Source organism: Nycticebus coucang, chromosome 1, assembly GCF_027406575.1.
Source record: "Nycticebus coucang isolate mNycCou1 chromosome 1, mNycCou1.pri, whole genome shotgun sequence".
NCBI lineage: Eukaryota > Metazoa > Chordata > Mammalia > Primates > Lorisidae > Nycticebus > Nycticebus coucang.
Window position 1 is genome coordinate 71,827,492 of NC_069780.1, and position 20,187 is coordinate 71,847,678.

The following is a 20,187-nucleotide window of genomic DNA, read 5'->3' on the forward strand; positions in this document are numbered from 1 at the left end:
AGTTTTAAAACTAGATGCCAAATAATCTGTGTTGGTAGATATGTCAAAACAGATGGTCCGTACTGTTCTTTTCTCACTCCTCAGACTCAGAATGAAACACTGCCCTCTCTAGGATTTCACCCACGCCAGGGACAGCCCCATGGCTCCGTCTGCAGGGGCTTGCCAGCACACAGAGTTCCCTCCCACTCCTTCAAAACTTCAAAGGCCAAAGCCTCTGCCTTTTGCTATTTAATGTCTACCTTTTGACCAGTCCCTGGACTCCAGCTGTGCCTTCAACTTTCTTATCTCCCTTAGGCAATGTCAGAACCTTGAATTTCTGTTGGCTGGAGAATATTTGTATGCCGTTATCACCCCTAATTCAGCTCTGAGTTGACTTAGATTAGTAGTTTGGCATCTTCCAAATGGGTACATCACCTGGATCCCTGGTTATTAACCTTTTTGGGTCACCTACTCCTTTTGAAGATCTATGTAAAATCTAATCAGAAAGTGCTCAACTACATAAATTATGAGTATGTCATTATATCAGGCCCACATGGATAATCCCAGCTAATCTACTCATTTCAAGATCCTTGATTTAAGCATATCTGCAAAGTTCCTTTTGGCATGTATGTTCCTTTGGCATGAATATGTATAACATATTCAGGGATTCCAGGTATTAAGACATGGAAATGTTTGAGCGGTCATAAATCTGCCTTTCATACCACTATTACCTTTAGTGTGTATCTATGAAGACTTTTTTGCTATATAGTCAGTGATATTTGTATTTTAAAGTATTTTATTTATTTTTTTGGGGGGGTTATAGGGCTATCATTTTTATTATTAAATCATAGCTGTGAACATTAATGCGATCATGGGGCACCATACACTGGTTTTATAGACCGTTTGACACATTTTTATCACACTGGTTAACATAGCCTTCCTGGCATTTTCTTAGTTATTATGTTAAGACATTTATATTCTACATTTTCTAAGTTTAACATGTATCCTTGTAATATGCACCACAGGTGTAATCCAGCCAATCATCCTCCCTCCGCCCATCCTCCCCCCTTCATCCCTTAATTCTCCCCCTTCCCCCAATTCTTAGGTTATAACTGGGTTATAAGTTTCATGTGAAAGCCATAAATTAGTTTCATAGTAGGGCAGAGTACATTGGATACTTTTTCTTCCATACTTGAGATACTTTACTAAGAAGATGTTCCAGCTCCATCCATGTAAACACGAAAGAGGTAAAGTCTCCATCTTTCTTTAAGGCTGCATAATATTCCATGGGGTACATGTACTGCAGTTTATTAATCCATTCGTGGATTGATGGGCACTTGGGCTCTTTCCATGACTTAGCAATTATGAATTGGGCTGCAATAAACATTCTGGTACAAATATCTTTGTTATAATGTTATTTTTGGTCTTCTGGGTATAAACCTAGTAGAGGAATTATAGGATTGAATGGCAGATCTATTATTAGATCTGTAAGTGTTCTCCAAACATCTTTCCAAAAGGAATGTATTAATTTGCATTCCCACCGGCAGTGTAGAAGTGTTCCTCTTTCTTCACATCCACGCCAACATCTCTGGTCTTGGGATTTTGTGATATGGGCTGATCTTACTGGAGTTAGATGATATCTCAAAGTAGTTTTGATTTGCATTTCTCTGATGATTAAAGATGATGAGCATTTTTTCATATATCTGTAGGCCGTGCGCCTATCTTCGTCAGAGAACTTTCTCCTCAAGACCCTTGCCCAGCCTGCGATGGGATCACTTGTTCTTTTCTTGCTTATACGTTTGAGTTCTCTGTGGATTCTGGTTATTAAACCTTTGTCGGAGACATAGCCTGCAAATATCTTCTCCCATTCTGAGGGCTGTCTGCTTGCTTTACTTACTGTGTTCTTGGCTGTGCAGAAGCTTTTTAGTTTGATGGGGTTCCAGTAGTGTATCTTTGAAGCTGCTTCAATTGCCCGGTGGGAGGGGTCCTCCTCATAAAACACTCGCCCAGACCTATTGTTTTAAGGGTTTCCTGTACTCTCTTGAAATATTTTTATAGTTTCATGTCTTAAGTTTAAATCTTTAATCCAGTGAGAGTCTATCTTAGTTAATGATGAAAGGTGTGGGTCCAGTTTCAGTCTTCTACAGGTTGCCAGCCAGTTCACCCAGCACCATTTGTTAAATAGGGAATCTTTTCCCCACTGAATGTTTTTAATTGGCTTGCCAAAGATCAAATAATGGTAAGTAGCTGGATTCATCTCTTGGTTCTCTATTCTGTTCCAGACATCTACTTCTCTGTTTGTGTGCCAGTACCATGCTGTTTTGATCACTATCGATTTATAGTATAGTCTGAGGTCTTGTAGCATGATTCCTCCTGCTTTGTTTTTGTTTCTGAGTAATGTCTTGGCTATTTGAGTTTTATTCTGATTCCATATAAAACAAAGTATTATTTTTTTAAGATCTTTAAAGTATGACAGTGGAGCTTTAATAGGGATTGTGTTAAAATTGTATATTGCTTTGGGTAGTATGGACATTCTAACAATGTTGACTCTTCCCAGCCATGAGCATGGTATGTTTTTCCATTTGTTAACATTTTCAGCTATTTCTTTTCTGAGAGTTTCATAGTTCTCTTTATAGAGATCTTTCACGTTCTCTGTTAGATAAACTCCCAAATATTTCATCTTCTTTGGCACTACTGTCAAGGAATAGTGTCCTTAACTGTCTTTTCAGCTTGACTATTGTTGGTATATATAAAGGCTACCGATTTATGAATGTTGATTTTGTAACCTGAGATGCTGCTGTATTCCTTGATCACTTCTAAGAGTTTTGTAGTAGAATCCCTGGTGTTTTCCAGATATACAATCATATCATCTGCGAAGAGTGAATGTTTGATCTCTTCTCGCCCTATATGGATACCCTTGATTGCCTTTTCTTCCCTAATTGCTGTGGCTAAAACTTCCATTACAATGTTAAAGAGCAGTGGAGACAATGGGCAGTCTTGTCTGGTAACTGATCTGAGTGAAAATGATTTCAATTTAACTCCATTCAATACGATATTGGCTGTGGGTTTGCTGTAGATGGCCTCTATCAGTTTAAGAAATGTCCCTTCTATACCAATTATCTTAAGTGTTCTGATCATGAAGGGATGCTGGATATTATCAAAAGCTTTTTCTGCATCAATTGAGAGAATCACATGGTCTTTGTTTTTTAATTTGTTTATGTACTGAATTATACTGATAGATTCACATATATTGAACCAGCCTTGAGACCGTGGGATAAAACCTACTCGGTCATGATGTATAATTTGTTTAATGTGTTGCTGGATTCTGTTTGTTAGGCTCTTGTTCAATATTTTTGCATTTATATTCATTAGTGATATTGGTCTATAATTTTCTTTTCTTGTTGGGTCTTTTCCTGGTTTGGGGATCAGGGTGATGTTTGCTTCATAGAACGTGTTGGGTAGTCTTCCTTTTCTTTGTACATTTTGGAACAGGTTGAGTAATATAGGTACTAGTTCCTCTTTAAAGGTTTGGTAGAATTCTGACGTGAAGCCATCTGGTCCTGGGCTTTTCTTTTTGGGGAGATTTTGTATGGTTGATGCTATTTCAGAACTTGATATAGGCCTGTTCAACATTTCTACTTGATTCTGGCTAAGTCTCGGAAGGTGACGTGCTTCCAAGTATTGGTCAATTTCCTTCAGATTTTCATATTTTTGAGAATAAAGTTTCTTGTAATATTCATTAAGGATTTTTTGAATTTCTGAGGAGTCTGTTGTTATTTCTTCTTTGTCGTTTCTGATTGATGAGATTAGAGATTTTATTCTTTATTTCCTGGTTAGGTTAGCCAAAGGTTTATCTATTTTATTGACCTTTTCAAAAAACCAACTTTTTGATTTATTGATCTGTTGTATAATTCTTTGTTTTCAATTTCATTTAATTCTGCTCTAATTTTGGTTATTTCTTTACTTCTACTGGGTTTGGGGTTGGAATTTTCTTCCTTTTCCAGTTGCTTGAGATGTCCCATTAAGTTGTTAACTTCCTCTCTTTCTGTTCTCTTGAGGAAGGCTTACAGTGCTATAAATTTCCCTCTTAGGACTGCCTTTGCAGTATCCTAGAGGTTCTGATAATTCGTGTCTTCATTGTTGTTTTGTTCCAAGAATTTGGCAATTTCCTTCTTAATCTCATCTCTGACCCAGCTATCATTCAGCATAAGGTTATTTAACTTCCATATTTTTGTATGAGTATGCAGATTCCTGTTGTTACTGAGTTCAACTTTTATTCCATGGTGGTCTGAGAAGATGCAAGGAATAATTTGTATTCCTTTAAATTTACTGAGGTTAGACTTGTGACCTAAGATGTGATTGATTTTGGAGTATGTTCCGTGAGCTGATGAGAAGTATGTATATTCAGTTTTGTTGGGATGAAATGTTCTGTAGATGTCTGCTAAATCCAAATGTTGGATGGTTAAGTTTAAATCTAAGATTTCTTTGCTCAGCTTCTTCTTGGAGGATCTATCTAACACTGCCAAAGGAGTATTGAAATCTCTGATTATTATGGAGCTGGAGGAAATCAAGTTGCTCGTGTCTGTTAGAGTTTCTCTTATAAATTGAGGGGCATTCTGGTTGGGTGCATAAATATTCATAATTGAAATCTCATCATATTGAGTATTACCCTTAACAAATATGAAGTGACCATTCTTATCCTTCTTTACTTTTGTTGGTTTAAAAGCTATTGTGTCTGCAAATAGAATTGCAACACCCGCTTTTTCCTGATTACCATTTGTCTGAAATATGGATGACCATCCTTTCACCCTGAGTCTATATTTATCTTTTAAGGTAAGATGTGAGTCTTGTATGCAGCAAATATCTGGCCTGATTTTTTGTATCCAGTCAGCTAACCTGTACCTCTTTAGAGGATAATTTAAGCCATTCACATGAATGAGGAATATTGATAAGTCTGCTAAAATTTTGGGTATTGAGTTTTTTGAAAGTCCAGTGGACATTTTTAATCCTTTTGCCAGTGTGGAAGTTGGAGTTTGATCAAAAGTTTTTGAGTGAGTTTACTTTTGTGGTAGAGGATTGAGCTGGTCATTATGGAGGTTAGGTCTGAGAATATCCTGAAGAGCTGGTTTGGTTATGGCAAATTTCTTCAACATATGAATGTCATTAAAGTATTTTTTTTTAATATGCAAATGTTTTATTTATAGCATTTAAAATTAAATTTTTTTTTTTGTTGTTGCAGTTTTTGGCCAGGGCTGGGTTTGAACCCGCCACCTCCAGCATACGGGGCTAGGGCCCCACCCCTTTGAGCCACAGGCGCCTAAAATTAATTTTTTTATTTTTTTTATATTTTTTATTAAATCATAACTGTATACAATGATATGATTATGGGGCATCATACACTCACTTCATAAACCATTTGACACATTTTTATCACAGTGGTTAACATAGCCTGAGGCGTTATCTCAGTTACTGTGCCAAAACATTTACATTCTACATTTACCAAGTTTCGCAAATACCCCTGTAATATGCACCACAGGTGTGATCCCACCGATTCCCCTCCCTCTACCCCCCCCCTTTCCCACTTCCCCCTATTGTTAAGTTGTAGCTGGGTTATAGCTTTCATGTGAGAGTCCCAAATTAGTTTCATAGTAGGGCTGTGTACATTGGGTATTTTTTCTTCCATTCTTGGGATACTTTACTAAGAAGAATATGTTCCAGCTCCATCCATGTAAACATGAAAGAGGTAAAGTCTCCATCTTTCTTTAAGGCTGCATAGTATTCCATGGTATACATATACCACAATTTATTAATCCATTCGTGGATCGATGGGCACTTGGGCTTTTTCCATGACTTAGCTATTATGAATTGGGCTGCAATAAACCTTCTGGTACAAATATCTTTGTTATGTTGTGATTTTTGGTCTTCTGGGTATATGCCCAGCAGAGGAATTACAGGATTGAATGGCAGATCTATTTTTAGATCTCTGAGTGTTCTCCATATATCTTTCCAAAAGGAATGTATTAATTTGCATTCCCACCAGCAGTGCAGAAGTGTTCCCTTTTCTCCGCATCCATGCCAACATCTCTGGTCTTGAGATTTTGTGATATAGGCTAGTCTCATTGGAGTTAGATGATATCTCAAAGTAGTTTTGATTTGCATTTCTCTGATGATTAAAGATGATGAGCATTTTTTCATATGTCTGAAGGCCGTGCGCCTGTCTTCTTCAGAGAAGTTTCTCTTCAAATCCCTTGCCCAGCCTGCGATGGGATCCCTTGTTTTTTTCTTGCTGATGCGTTTGAGTTCTCTGTGGATTCTGGTTATTAAACCTTTGTCAGAGTTATACCCTGCAAATATCTTCTCCCATTCTGAGGGCTGTCAAAATTAATTTTTAACATCAAAATTTCTTATGTTTTCTTGATAGTTTTTTCATTTTCAAGAACCTTTTGAATTCTACTAAATATTAAAACTTTAAACATATAGATAAATAAATAAAAAAATCTTTAAACAAATCTCAATGTGCTAACATAACAGGGTTTTAACCTGTATATCTGACCAGTGTTTGTCCTGCAGATATTTCCCAAAGTTTAGCTACAGAGTCTTTTCCACTTGAAAGAATGTATTTAGAATTTTTGGAAAAAATGGCAGAACAAACTTCAGCACCATCATGTGCCTTCTCAAAGGTTGTGATGCATCGATTTGAAACACCATCCCATAATTTGATGCAGCCATCCTTGCTACCAGTTACATACATATTGGCACTAGGATTGTAATTAACGGAACATATGGCATCAGTGTGTTGATCTTGAGGCTTGCAAGAGACAAAACATTGAAAGGTGTTGATATCATAAAGGTGAAGAGTTGGATGCTGAGTTCCAACAAGTATAAAGTCTCCAGAAGGATGAAAAGAGATGGAGCATAACATCTCGGCTTCCTGAATGTATTTGAAGGCTCTTTTTGCAGATGGTTTGGAATAGTCAAATAATTTAAGAGTATAATCCCTTGAGCCAGAAGCCAGGATCTGTTCTGTTGGGTGGAAAGCAAGACATGTGACTTCATCCACATGGTCATAGAGAGTTCGAATCACTGGGTGATTTTCCATATTCTGGAGATGAATTCATCATGACCTCTATTGGCATGGCATTTTTGGCCAACATTCTCTCTGTGTCAAGTATCTTTATGGAAGCATCAGCAGACCCAGTAGCTATCAACTGTCCATCTCTACTATATGTAGCTACATGGCACGGTCCTTTGTGGGATGTAACATAGCATGTTTCATACTCAGAAGCCTCTGGGGACATAGTCTGAACATCTGCATCAAATTCCAGGTCAATCCCTGTGCCTGGGGCAACTGTGTCTGAACAACCAATTGCATACTGAACTGCAGTGTCGTCATTTTCCATTCCTAGTTTGATGAGATGCAAGAGTTGTTCCGAGGGTGTATAAACAGACTGAGGCTTGATTTCATTGATGAGGCCATTAGCAATGCTGATGTAGCCATCATAGAGCAGCTGGCTAATTATCAGCTTGTAGAGCTACTGGTGGTCCTTCAAGCCCACTTTGGTTCTGTACATCTTGGAGAAGAGGATAATTTCCCTGCCAGCAGCTGGTCCCGCTCCCTTGGTCTCCTGCTCTCTCCATCATTAAAGTATTTAAGTTCTCCATCATAAATGAAACTCAGTTTAGCTGGATACAGGATCTGGGGTTGAAAGTTATTTTGTTTAGGAGATTAAAAGTCTATGACCACTTTCTTCTGGCTTGAAAAGTTTCAGCAGAGAGATCTGCAGTCATTCTAATATTCTTCCCTTTGTAGGTAATGGATTTCTTACGTCTGGCTGCTTTCAGAATTTTCTCCTTCATATTAACTTTAGAGAATTATTATATGCCTGGGGGATGTCTTATTTGGATTGAGTCATGCTGGGGTTCTGAAACTGTCTGTTATTTGAATTTCAGAATTTCTTGGCATGTCTGGAAAATTCTCTTTCATAATTTCATGGAGAAGCACCTCTGTGCCTTGCGAGGCCACTTCATCACTTTCAGGGATTCCAATGAGGTGGATATTAGCTTTCTACGAATTATCCCAGAGCTCTCTGAGAGAATGATCCATTTTTGCTGTCCATTTCTCTTCTTCTTTGAGAGTTTGGGAGCATTCAAAAGCTTTGTCTTTGATATCAGAAATCCTTTCTTCTGCTTGCTCCACTCTGTTACTGAGGGATTCTACTGTATTTTTCAGATCTTTGAGGGCTGCAAATTCTTGCTTAAGTGTATCAAAATCTTTGGTGGTTTTGTCTTTAAATTCGTTAAATTCTTGAGACAACTTTTGAATTTCTCCTCGAATTTCTAATTCCGACTTTTGAATTGCTGCTCGAATTCCTAATTCCAAAATTTCCTCTATTTTATTAATCTTGTTTGTAATTCAAATTCTGAACTCCATTTCTGACATCTCAGCCAGCTATTTATGCATGGGTTCTTCAGTTACATCTGCCATATCTTTCCTTGGGGGGGGTTGATCTATTCGGGTTATTCATGTTACCAGAGTTTTTCCGCTGATTCTGCCCTGTGATTGTTTTACACTGATTTTTCCCATGGAGTTTTGTCAAGGACTCGTACAGTGCTATGGCCTGAGAAACTGGGGACCTGTTTGGTGTGGTGGGGCTAAGTGGTTCTGTCTTTTTTTCAGCTGTTCTCTGTCCAACCCTAGTGAAACGGTTACTCTGGGTTGAAGTCTCAGCTGTGGAGAAATACCAGCAATTAAGTCACCCCACCCCCTGCAGGCAACGATTGGAAAAGGAAAATCAAACCTTCCTACAACCACACACCCAGGGCACCACTTGGATAGTCCTTGGGTGATTGGCTCAGTTCAAAAGGTCCAGATCAATTGTCTCAGTCAGCACCTGTCTCAGGTGGGAGAGTTTAAAAGGTCTCTGGCAACTGGATCTCAGAGGTCTGATGACATCTCAGATATGACTTGCTCCGGTGCTCCATGAAGTCAGGAGGACCCACCCAGCAAATAGATTAGTCTGGGAAGGTTGATGCCTCCTTCCCCACCTTGTACCTCTGTCACACCCAGTCACTGATAGCCCTGAAGGGCTGTGACCCAGTTGCCTCTAGTGAACAGATACTCCAGGGGTTTGCACCTGCCTGAATCACAAGGCCACTGTGCTCTGCCTGTATCCAGCAGGGGGAGGTGAGGCCTGACAACCTCAGGTGCTTGATGGAGGCTGGGGGGTTGTTCACTCAGTTCCAGCCACACCCCTGATTGATGTTACTGACAGAACAGAACAGAACAACTTTGCGGGAATTTGTTTCTGTCCCTGCTAAATTCCCATGCAGAAGAGAAACTGTTTTGATTTCCCAGAGCCTGCACCTCAGGCCCTATCTTTGCTCTTGCTGGTTTGTATTCGGTTAGCGGTCAGTTCTAGCCTCCTGCCTTCCTTTGTCTATAGGCTGACAATCCCCTGAGGGCCGGGTGCATCTTAGGCTCAGTAAAGTGGTCCTCTGTGTCAGCCCTGCCCTGGGAATTTCCCAGCTTTGTGCATATGTTTTCTAGTCCCTGTGCTCCACCCAGGCTGATACCACCACAGGCAAACCCTTTACTCATGGGGCTTGTGTTTCCATCCCAGATCTGTTCCACAGTGGTTGCCACCTGAGAAGATGCCTGGCCTCCTCTGGTTGCCCAGGGAGACATGGGGTGTGGCTTTGGAATATCTAGGAGTGAGCCCTATTTTTGCCAAAAATGGCTGCTGCTCTGCACCTTGGGGCACCACCGCTCTGGTTTGGTTTCCTCTCATCCAACCATCTTCTCCTCACTCCTGTGCCACAGAATCAGCACTGACCAGCTGCAGTCTAGGCCCTATCCTCACCCCTCGAGAAATCACCCAAGAATCTGGACTCCTGGGGGACAGGCCTCCAGACCTCAGAGTGAGAGTGGAGGGGAGTGCTGAGAACTCAGAATTGCAGGTAGAGAATATGTACAGTTTTATACAGTTTTATGCTTGGCAGGAGAACACTGTGGCATCCTAGTAGGGGAGGTAGGTGCGGTTTTTAGAGGGTTTCTCCTGTGGAGTGTAGTGGGAAGACCTTTGAATTCTGCTCGTTTGTTTATGGGGCACTCCAAGCCAGTCTCATGGGGCAGGGGACTCCTGTCCACTTGGTGATGAATTTTGTACCTTTTGTTTGTATCCTTGGGGTTGCAGCTCGCCTCAGTGGGGTTGATGTGCATTCTTCAACCTTCTCTCTTGGTGCGGCTCTAATCCACCAGGTCACTTGCTAAATTCCTTTGACTCTACTTCTGGATGGGAGCCTCTGTGGAAAGCTGGCTTCAGTCAGCCATCTTGTCTCTGCCCTCTATTTTAAAGTATTTTATCTAGCTACTTGGGAGGCTGAAGTGAGAGGCTCACTTGAGTTCAAGGGTTCAAGGCTAGAGTGCCCTATGATGGCACCTGTGACTAGCCTGGGCAATACAGTGAAACTATCTCTAAAAAAATAAAATGATACAATTTTTTTTTTGTTTTACAACCTCAAATGAGATTTCTTCTTATTGTGCAGCCTGTTTATAATGCTCACCTTTCCACATTAGACAAGATAGATTCAGTCAGGAAATAGTTTAAAGGAACACTTCTTGCTGAAATGTAGAGAAAATGTATTTTTTTGCTGGAAAAAAGAAAAGAATAGAAAAAAGTGGAAAAAAGATTCCAAGAATCCTGCCTAAGGCTAAGTAAAAAATGAAAGTGGGAAATTCAAAAGCAGTAGTCTGGTCTCTTTGTATAATGCAGGTGAATGTGGCATTTCAGGAAGCTCTGCTGGAAACACTGGAAGCTGACCAGGGCAGTGGCTCATGCCTGTAATCCTCGTACTCTGGAGGCTGAGGTGGAAAGATCATTTGAAGCCAGTAAAGAGTTCAAGAACAGCCTGAGCAACATAGTGACATCCTGTCTCTACACAAAAATTAGCTGGTGGGTGGTGTGTGCCTGTAGTCTCTGTTACAGGCTGAGGCAGGAGGACTGATTAAGCCCAGGAGTTTGAGTTTGCAGTGAATGATAATTGTGTGATTGTGCCCTTGCACCCTAGCCTAGGTGACTGGATGACAGAGTGAGACCCTGTCTCAAAAAAAAAAAAAAAAAAGAAAAAAGAAAGCAAGAAAGGGAGGAAGAAAAATAAGACATTGGAAGTATCCATTCCTCTTTCAGCATCTGATTTCCCTTAGAGAATTGCCACTTCCCAACAGGTGAGGTTTTTGGATGTGCCCTGCCCACCTCCTAGGAAAGGGTGACCAGGTGACCCAAGCTAGACCAATCAAGTCCTATCTCTTTTAAATCTGCATTTGGGACAAATTGACAAACTGAATATGGCTAAGATCATGTATCCTTGTGTGGTTCTGAAAGATTAAAAACAGAAGGGAGTACTCACTAAAATATGGAACAAAACTCCTAAAATCAATATTGAAGCAAGTCTTCAGAATTATAAAAAAAAAAAAAAGAATTTTAAGAATTGTCAATCTACAGTGTAGTAGATAAAAGCTATTTGCTGCGATCTCTTATTTTTCTTATTGTGATAAAAAGACGAGGATAGGGTGGTGCCTGTGGCTCAAAGGAGTAGAGCACAGGCCCCATATGTTGGAGATGGCGGGTTCAGACCCAGCCCCGGACAAAAAAAAAAAAAAAAAAGCGAGTATAGTCCTAGGAATTGCTTAGGAGTCCTACTTTGGTAGCACCTGAGCTGTGGTAACCCACCATTACAATTTAGGAAGCTCTGTTTGCTGTTGAACCTGAGCCGTGATACCCATCTACCTCCAAACTCCAGCCAGGAGTCTGAGTTTAATGCTTGTGGTCAATATCTGAGCTGGGTGGCTCTGGGCAGAAAGAAGAACAGGTGAAAACAATCCCAGCAGCCAGCTACAACCTATTCCTTAGAAATCAATTCCTGTGATTTTAAAAAGGAAAAGCAGAAGAATGTTCAACTCAATTAACTAGTTGATTTTATAAGCTGTTTTTTAAAATAACCAAAAAAAGTAAATTAGTACATTAATCAGTGCTCTTGGTTATAAATATTAATAGCAGAAACCCAACTTAGCTTCCTTTGAGCACCAAAGAGGGATAATGGGAAAGATATTTGCAGAAAAAAGAGCTGCAGAAAGAAGGAAGAGGGAACGGCCAAGCCCCAGAAGACAGTGCAGGCAGAGTTGGGTGGTGGGGAGTTCCTACATCTGAGGACTTGACGTTTTGTGTCACATGTCTCTGCAATTTGGCTTCATTCTTCAAAGCTGTTTTCTCCACATGCTGCAGCTAACAGGCATCATCATCTTCAGGAAAGAAAGAACCCTTTCCCACCATCCCACACCCACCCTGATGACGGGAACAGAAAGGTCAGAGGTCTATAATTAGAAGTTCACATTAGAACCATCTGGTCGAAGTGGAGAATGATAAAAAAATTGAGGTTCAGCAATGTCTGTATTGGGGTGGGGGGGATAAATATGCCAAGGAGTACTTTTTGGTATTTAATAGACCTATGGGAAGAAAGAATCTGGACGTTGTTTGGTTTTACAAACTAACATTCCATCAAAAGTGAAAACAAATAAAATGAGATTTATTCAACAAATAATTAAATGGTTTAAAATGAGCACAGCTTATTTATTCCTGATTTTTGACTTTTTTTGGATGCCACTGACATTCTCCTCTCTGTGAATGTGCAGGCCCTTCTGAACTTGGCTTAGTAATGTCAGTCCTGGAGGGTTTCCTAATATGCTTAGGAGATAAAGGAAGGACAACTATATATTTGTCCCCAGCATGGATTTGTTTGTCATCTGCATTCCAGAGAGAATACTGCATGCATTACCCAAGTTAAAATGTGTGAGTCTGTAGAGCTGCACTTTGAAAATATTTAAAAGAAAAAACGTGTGTATGTGTGTCAAATGTGTGTGTATTTGCGTATGTGAAAACTCTTCCAAAAAATGAAAAATGAAGGAGAGCTGAGAAACGTAGACAACTCAACAACTTTTAAAGGAAAAAAGTATACCTATTAAATTTGACTGATAACGTTTATTTTGCCTGCATCATGAACATGTTGGTTTTATTAATCATAGTAGTTGGCCAAAGATGGCTATTTCAAAATAATCTCTAGATAGTTGACAGCCCTGCCAACCATTTTATAGTTATTAAATTATTCTCTTTGTATGGTGTTAGTATGTATTGCTACATTTTTTTTAACAATTAAATTTCTTCAGTTTCTATAAGCTAGTGAAAATAACTTTTAAAAACTGTTCTTCATGTTTTTATTGAAGGTATTACTACAGATAGGTCTTATTTAGGCCTCTCAATTGATATTGTATTATGTCTCTCAATAAAATTATTAGCAATATTGCAGCAAATAACAAGTGTATGTAGGCAAACTTCTGATGAAAACTTACTGTCTTTGCAGACTGAGATAAGAACTTGGTTACAAAGACCCTGTTTGGTGATCTCAGGAAGCTCATGGGATGAAGTGGGGAAAGGGAAAGAAGAAAGAGGAAATAAAGGAGAAAAGTTAAAAAAAAAAAAAAAGGATGCATTAACTAGTAGATTCCACTTTGCTGAGCAAATAGGGCCTCAATTCCACTGGTGCTCCTCTGAGAAACCCTATAGACTATGACTCACTATGAACCCACTGGGGTCTGAGGAGGTTGGACGATTTATCTTCTGGCTCTTGAACCTCACTGGTTAGAGGTTGACTGTGGAAGCGTTAAGCCTCCAGTACTTCCAGGCTTCTTGAACTTTGGGCTGGGAAGGGTTTCAGCAGAGACACAGAGCGATGGCACTTGAGATGGGAAGCAGTCAGGGTGTGAACTGGGGGCTGTGAACAAGGTATCGATAATGACTACCATGTTCACACCTTGCTGTGATCCAATCCTCTTATGCTCATCTTGAGTTTACTCTATTCCTGATATTTCAGGGTTGTAGCTGGCTGTAATCTAAAAAAAAAAAAATAGACTGAAAATAGCAGAATAAGTGGTGGAACAAGTCACAATCTTCCCTGCTGCAGCTGAGCTGGCCCCGAGGCTATAATCTACACCCATTATCTCTCTCCTTTAGCACCTTTTCTGATGATTTCCCTTATCCTTGGCCAGCCCTTGCACCAGTCTAAGCTGCTTGCTCAGGGAATGGCTGGATTTTTGTTTCTAAGGGGTTTAGCCTTGATTGTCTTGTCCTTGCCAGGCCCACCTGCTATTATCATCATAGAAGCACTAAAGGGTGCACTAGTGAATACCCCAAATTTTAGACATCTTCCTCCCAGAGCCAATTATGTAGCAACAACTCCAGTTCTTCAAGATAATCAAAGCCAGTCTCTGTCCCAGTACAGTAACTCCCATGTTTACCTGCTTGTTTATTGGCATGGGATCACTGAGACCTTCGGGTGCAGCCATTGGTATAGATGCAGTGGAATCCTTACTTTATCCCTGCATAAATGTCCCCCTCTCTACACACATACCCTGTGATCAAGGCCTGTCATCAAGAAGAGCCTAAATTCATAAGGATGGGTCTCTGGGAGTGTAGGGGGTCAATTCTACTTGCATATTTTAATTACCATTCCTGTGCATTCTAGATACTGGAGAAACAGCACAAACAGAGATTACATGTAATGATCATTGGTTCCATCTATCAACATGAATTTGGCATTCTTGAGGCTAGTAACCAGTCATGCAAGATGTTTTCCTTAAGCTGATTCCTTAGCGAGGGCTTCAAGAGATTGTTCAGATACCCTCTCAGGCTCCCTCAAGATCACCAGTCTTCTGATAAACAGGTCAGAGCAGTATTATCAGGGTGGTATTATTTTTTGCCTTGAGAATTCAAAGCAGCTCCCTAAATGCAGTGCCTTCTGTTTACTTTGCCCTCTGGTTGTGTGAAATGAATACATTTTTAGATGCTTCCAAGAGGACTTCTGGCTTCCATTACCACATTCTGAATGGGCTTCCATCTGGATGATGGAAGCCTACCTTTTTCTTTTCTCAGTTCTTCTAGGTTAGTTACCAAAAACAAGACAAATCTTCCATTCCTGTGATGACCACCACCCCATGTCTTCCAGGCATTAGCTCTGTTGTATAAGCCAAGATTCTCCTTTCACCTTTACCTCATCCAAGTACACAGAGGTGGAAATATGGGTGATTGTGACTCTTCTAAGTGCCAGCATTATTACCACTGTACTCATCACAACCAGAGGGGTTTTAGTTGCCTTCTTAACATTGAGAATATACGTTCTCGGGCCACTTCCAGTGCGAATTGTCTTAGTTTGAGTCCCTCATCAGACTTTGAGATGAGGCATTGAACACAAGGAATTTATTTTGAACAGGATCCCAGGTAGAATAAGTGAAAGAGTGTGGAAAGTGAGAGAGGAAAAATAGGAAATTCAGTTGCTGAATGGGTTATTACTGTAGGCAACTTAGCCTCAATCTGATTTGGGGCCTCTGAAGAACCATGAAGAATGCATTATAATATATCCCCCCAAGATATGAGACAGTTGACTGTTAACCCATTGATTCCCATTCTTCATGGGTTCAGAGGTGTTTAGTCCCCAGCAATTCCAGGATACTTCATGTGAGGGCTGAGCAAGTCCCGTGGTGCTGGGGAAAACCCTCAAGTGAATGAGGTAGGTGCTCGCAGCACAAAGCTTTCAGCATACTTAGGAAATGTTCCTGCCTCTGCAGGTCAACTCAGACAGGGTCAAACCACCATGTAGCAGGGCATGGGGAGAGTTTGTTATACCTACTCTTCAGTGATTCATATGAAAAAAATCAGAAGGAAGTCCCTGTTGAGCACTGTGGATTGAACACATGTGTTTATCACAACTCCATCCTGAAGCCTCACTAAAATGACTGAAGGGGAATAAAAACAACTTTATAAAACCTGGAAGGATAAAGCGACCAGAAGAGGCAACAGCAGACCAGAGCTAGCAACAAAACGTTGGGTGGCAGAAGGCAGATGGATGAGTGGTAACAAAGTTAATAGAGCAGCAAGAAAGTTTGCTTTGCTGTGGAAACTATCAAAAAGAAAATGAATCCCTCCTATAAAACCCTGGAAAGGCTCAGAAACTGGAAATTTTTGTTCCTCTGCAGGAAAAGATACAGGGTGGGGCTGAGAAAAAGAGCCTGGAGATGGACCCTCAGAGGCCCTCTCCTCTTCTAAGCACCATGCAGGCAACAGGTTTAATTTCTGGGGAAGTGGAACCAGGGTATTGAGACTCAGTGATACCAGAGTTGATAGAGTATGGGAGAAAGGCAGAGAGAGAAGGACTAAGTCAAATCTACACACCATTTACTAACATCTTCGTTCCCTCACTTGGATGTCAGGGCACTGGCAGCTAGATTTATGTTTCTTGAACAGGGTTTGGAAGTTTCTGCTCTGACAAAACCAACCAGTTGGAGAAAAGACATAATACTGACATTCAGAAGTCTCCCAGTGAAATGACCAAGTGCCTGTCTGGTCTGCAGTAAATAGCAGCAGACAAACACTGCAAATGCACACAGAGCTTTCTGCCAGCCATTTCAGTGCCTCCCTCTTACCTATGGACAGTCAAGTTTCACCAGACATGGGGGGGGGAAAGTCTCATACATAAAATATGGAGATTAAAACAAGGGAACAAGCAAAGGCAATTTCGAGTAAACAAAGACAATGCAATGAACCTTCTCTAAAGAAAACAGATGAATGGCTAACAAACATGAAAAAATGCTCATCATCCCTCGCTGTTAGAGACACGCAAATCAAGACCACCCTAAGATAATACCTAATCCCAGTGAGAATGGCCCACATCACAAAATCTCAAAGCTGCAGATGCTGGAGTGGATGTGGAGAGAAAGCACACATTTACACTGCTGATGGGACTGCAAACTAATACAACCTTTTGAGACGAAAGTGTGGAGAATCCTCAACGAACTCAAACTAGACCTCCAATTTGATCCTTCAATCCCATTACTGTGCATCTACCCAGAAGGAAAAAAAAAATTTTATCATAAGGACATTTGCAATAGACTATTTATCACAGCTCAATTTACAATTGCCAAACTGTGGAAACAGCTTAAATGCCCACCAATCCAAGAATGGATCAACAAGATGTAGTATATGTATACCATGGAATACTATTCAGACACTAAAAAAGATGGAGATTTTACATCTTTTGTATTAACCTGGTTGGAGTTGAAACACATTCTTCTTAGTAAAGCATCATAAGAATAGAGAAGCAAGAATCCAATGTACTTAATTCTGATATGAGAACAATTAATGACCTAGTACATGGTAGGGGGTGAGGGAATAGGAGTGTGGAGAGAGGAAAGGGGGGTCATAGTGTGTGACACACTTCTTGGAGGCAGGACATAATTATAAGAGGGACTTTACCTAACAAATACAATCAGTGTAACCTGGTTCTCTGTATCCTGGATGAATCCTCAACAATAAAAAAAAATAAATATATCTATCAAAAAAAAATGGAATGAAAGAAAATTTTAAACAAATTTATTCATGGACTCAGAAATATACAATAAAATAGAGCAGATCCTCTCTAAGTTGCCACCTATAGGACTGTAACAAACTGGTGAACACATGGTGATGGTCGATGTAAGGAACTAGGCCTACTGTACTGGGACTTACATGTGGTACATGTCTGCTCTATGAAAATTAGGTCAACATAAGGAGGTGATCAGTGTAGGGAGGTGGTCAACCATGAAGGTTCCACTGTATTGCATCCATGAAATTAGAACATGTTGTTACATGAAAAAAATGAACATTTAGAGAATAAGAAGTAGATCTTAGAAAATAAAAATAGAGGGCTGAGAGAGCAAGATGGCAGCTTCCCTGCATCTGGACACTGTGAGTCTGGGGAGATAAGACTCCAGGCATCTCTGGCTGGTGGGATCTGCCTATAATCTTCACTTTGAGGATACAGGGAGTCAGTGAGGGACTTTTGGACCCCAAGAGGAGGACATAAAACAGTGGAAAACTGGAAAGTGGTCACGTGTGTTTGATCGGTCTAATCTTGCCGGCAGCTGTAAGTACAGTAGCAGCGAGACTGCAAACCGGAAAGGCCTTACCTGTGAACTGTTTTGGTGTTTTTGAAATTGGCACTCAGTTGAACTGCCTTAGGAAGAGCTTGAGCAGAAGTGCAGAGAACTTTGGGCATTGTCTAGGGTCCCAGACTGAGCCGCTGAGCCAGACGGAGCTAATAGTGTTTGGCTGTGGGCCGCAGGGAGCCATTGTGAGAGAACTTCCCCCACAAGCTCCACCCTCAAGGTCGCAGAGCAAGGATCGGGTGGGAGCTAGTAACCTAGTGACTGGGCAGCCGAAAGGTGGGGACTGAGCCACCTTACAGCCCTAACCCTCAGGGGCAGAGTGAGACCAGTTTTGGCACACTGAGTAAGTGAATAGCCACTTCAGCAGTGATCCCAGCGACAAGCGCTTTCCTGGGAAAGCTTCTGCTTAGCAAGTTTAGAAGTTTAAAGTGACTTTTAAGAGGGTGGAAGAGAGAGTTAGGGTGTCTACCCTGTGGGGTTTGAGAAATCAGTGGAGGCCTCCAGTCATATCAGCATTGTGATTAACATCTCATACCCCAGAAGACCACCTGTTGCCCAGACAATATTCAACAAGATATATATACTGCTTTGTTATTGGTTGTTTTTTTTTGTTTGTTTTTTGTTTATTTTGATGATGTTGTTGTTTTGTTTTTTAATTTTGACCTTTTCCATATAGATTTTTTCTTTTCTTTTTTTCTTTCTTTTCTTTCTCAATTTTTCTAGTTCAAATATAATTTCCCACTCCTGCCTTTTTCACTAACTAGAACTTTTTTTCACTAGTGTTTCTACCCCTATTATTTGGTTTTTCACCCAATTTTATCCCGTAAAGTTTTCTGTTTGCTTGTTTTGCTTTCATTTATAGCATTTTTGTCTTTCCCCTCTACTTAGTGGGGAACCGTGTCTGATCAGGTTAGCAAAGAGCTGCTGACTTCAAGGGAACCACCCAACCAGGCACCCCCAGAGGTTTTTTTTTTTTAAGGTTGTGTCCAAGTACCCTACTGTACACCTATATTGCTCTGTCTCCCTCTTTCTGTGCCTCTCTTCTTTTTGTCAATATTCCCTTTTAACCACCCCCTCTCCTTTCTCTATCTTCTTTTCTTTCTTTCTTTTATCCCTTCTTGCTCTTCAACCTTCTCATCCTTCTGGTCCTGTACCAAAAGGACTCATCGAAACCTTAGTCCACAGGCACAGGAACTTAAAGAGCAAAAGGAAGTGAAAGGAAAATTAGGGCAAGGAAACAATAAAAGAAATCACTCATGAGGAAGAATCAGCAGAAAACTCCAGGCAACATGAAGAACCAGTCCAGAACAACCCCTCCAAGGGACCATGAGGTAGTTACTGCAGAGGATTCCACCTATAAAGAAAAGTTAGGAATGACAGAAAGGGAATTTAGAATACACATGATGGAAACAATGAAGGAAATGATGGAAACAATGAAGGAAACTGCTAATAAAGTGGAAAATTACCAAAAGGAAATCCAAAAACAGAATCAAATCCGAGGTGAACGATATGAAGACTATAGAAAGGATATAGCGGAGCTGACGGAACTGAAGCAGACAATTAGGGAACTTAAAGATGTAATGGAAAGTATCAGCAACAGTTTAGACCATGCAGAAGAAAGAATTTTGGAGTAGAGGACAAAGTTCTTGAGATAACTCAGATAGCTAAAGAGGCAGAAAAGAAGAGAGAGAAAGCAGAACGTTCACTGTCAGAATTATGGGACTTTATGAAGCGTTCCAACATATGAGTTATAGGAATCCCAGAAAGGGAAGAAGAATGCCCCAGGGGAATGGAAGCCATACTAGAGAATATTATAAAAGAAAATTTCCCAAATATCACCAAAGATTCTGACACACTGCTTTCAGAGGGATATCGGACCTCAGGTCGCCTCAACTCTAACTGAGCTTCTCCAAGACACATTGTGATGAACCTGTCCAAAGTCAAGACAAAAGAAAAGATTCTGCAAGCTGCCAGGAGTAAGCGCCAGTTGACCTACAGGGGCAAATCCATCAGAGTGACCGCAGACTTCTCTAATGAAACTTTCCAAGCAAGAATACAATGGTCATCTACCTTTAATCTACTTAAACAGAACAATTTCCAGCCCAGAATTCTGTACCCTGCTAAGCTAAGCTTTAAAATTGACGGAGAAAAATAAATAAATAAAAAATAAAAGTAAAAAG

The 20,187-nt window shown here is 40.4% G+C and overlaps 1 pseudogene across 1 annotated transcript; it reads right to left on the reverse strand.

Annotated features, from left to right (window-relative positions):
• Positions 1–6,514: 6,514 nt before the first annotated feature.
• On the reverse strand, positions 6,515–7,550 carry LOC128590398 (cleavage stimulation factor subunit 1-like; annotated as a pseudogene). The gene has a single exon (XR_008381270.1). The product of XR_008381270.1 is annotated as a cleavage stimulation factor subunit 1-like (transcript).
• Positions 7,551–20,187: the final 12,637 nt, after the last annotated feature.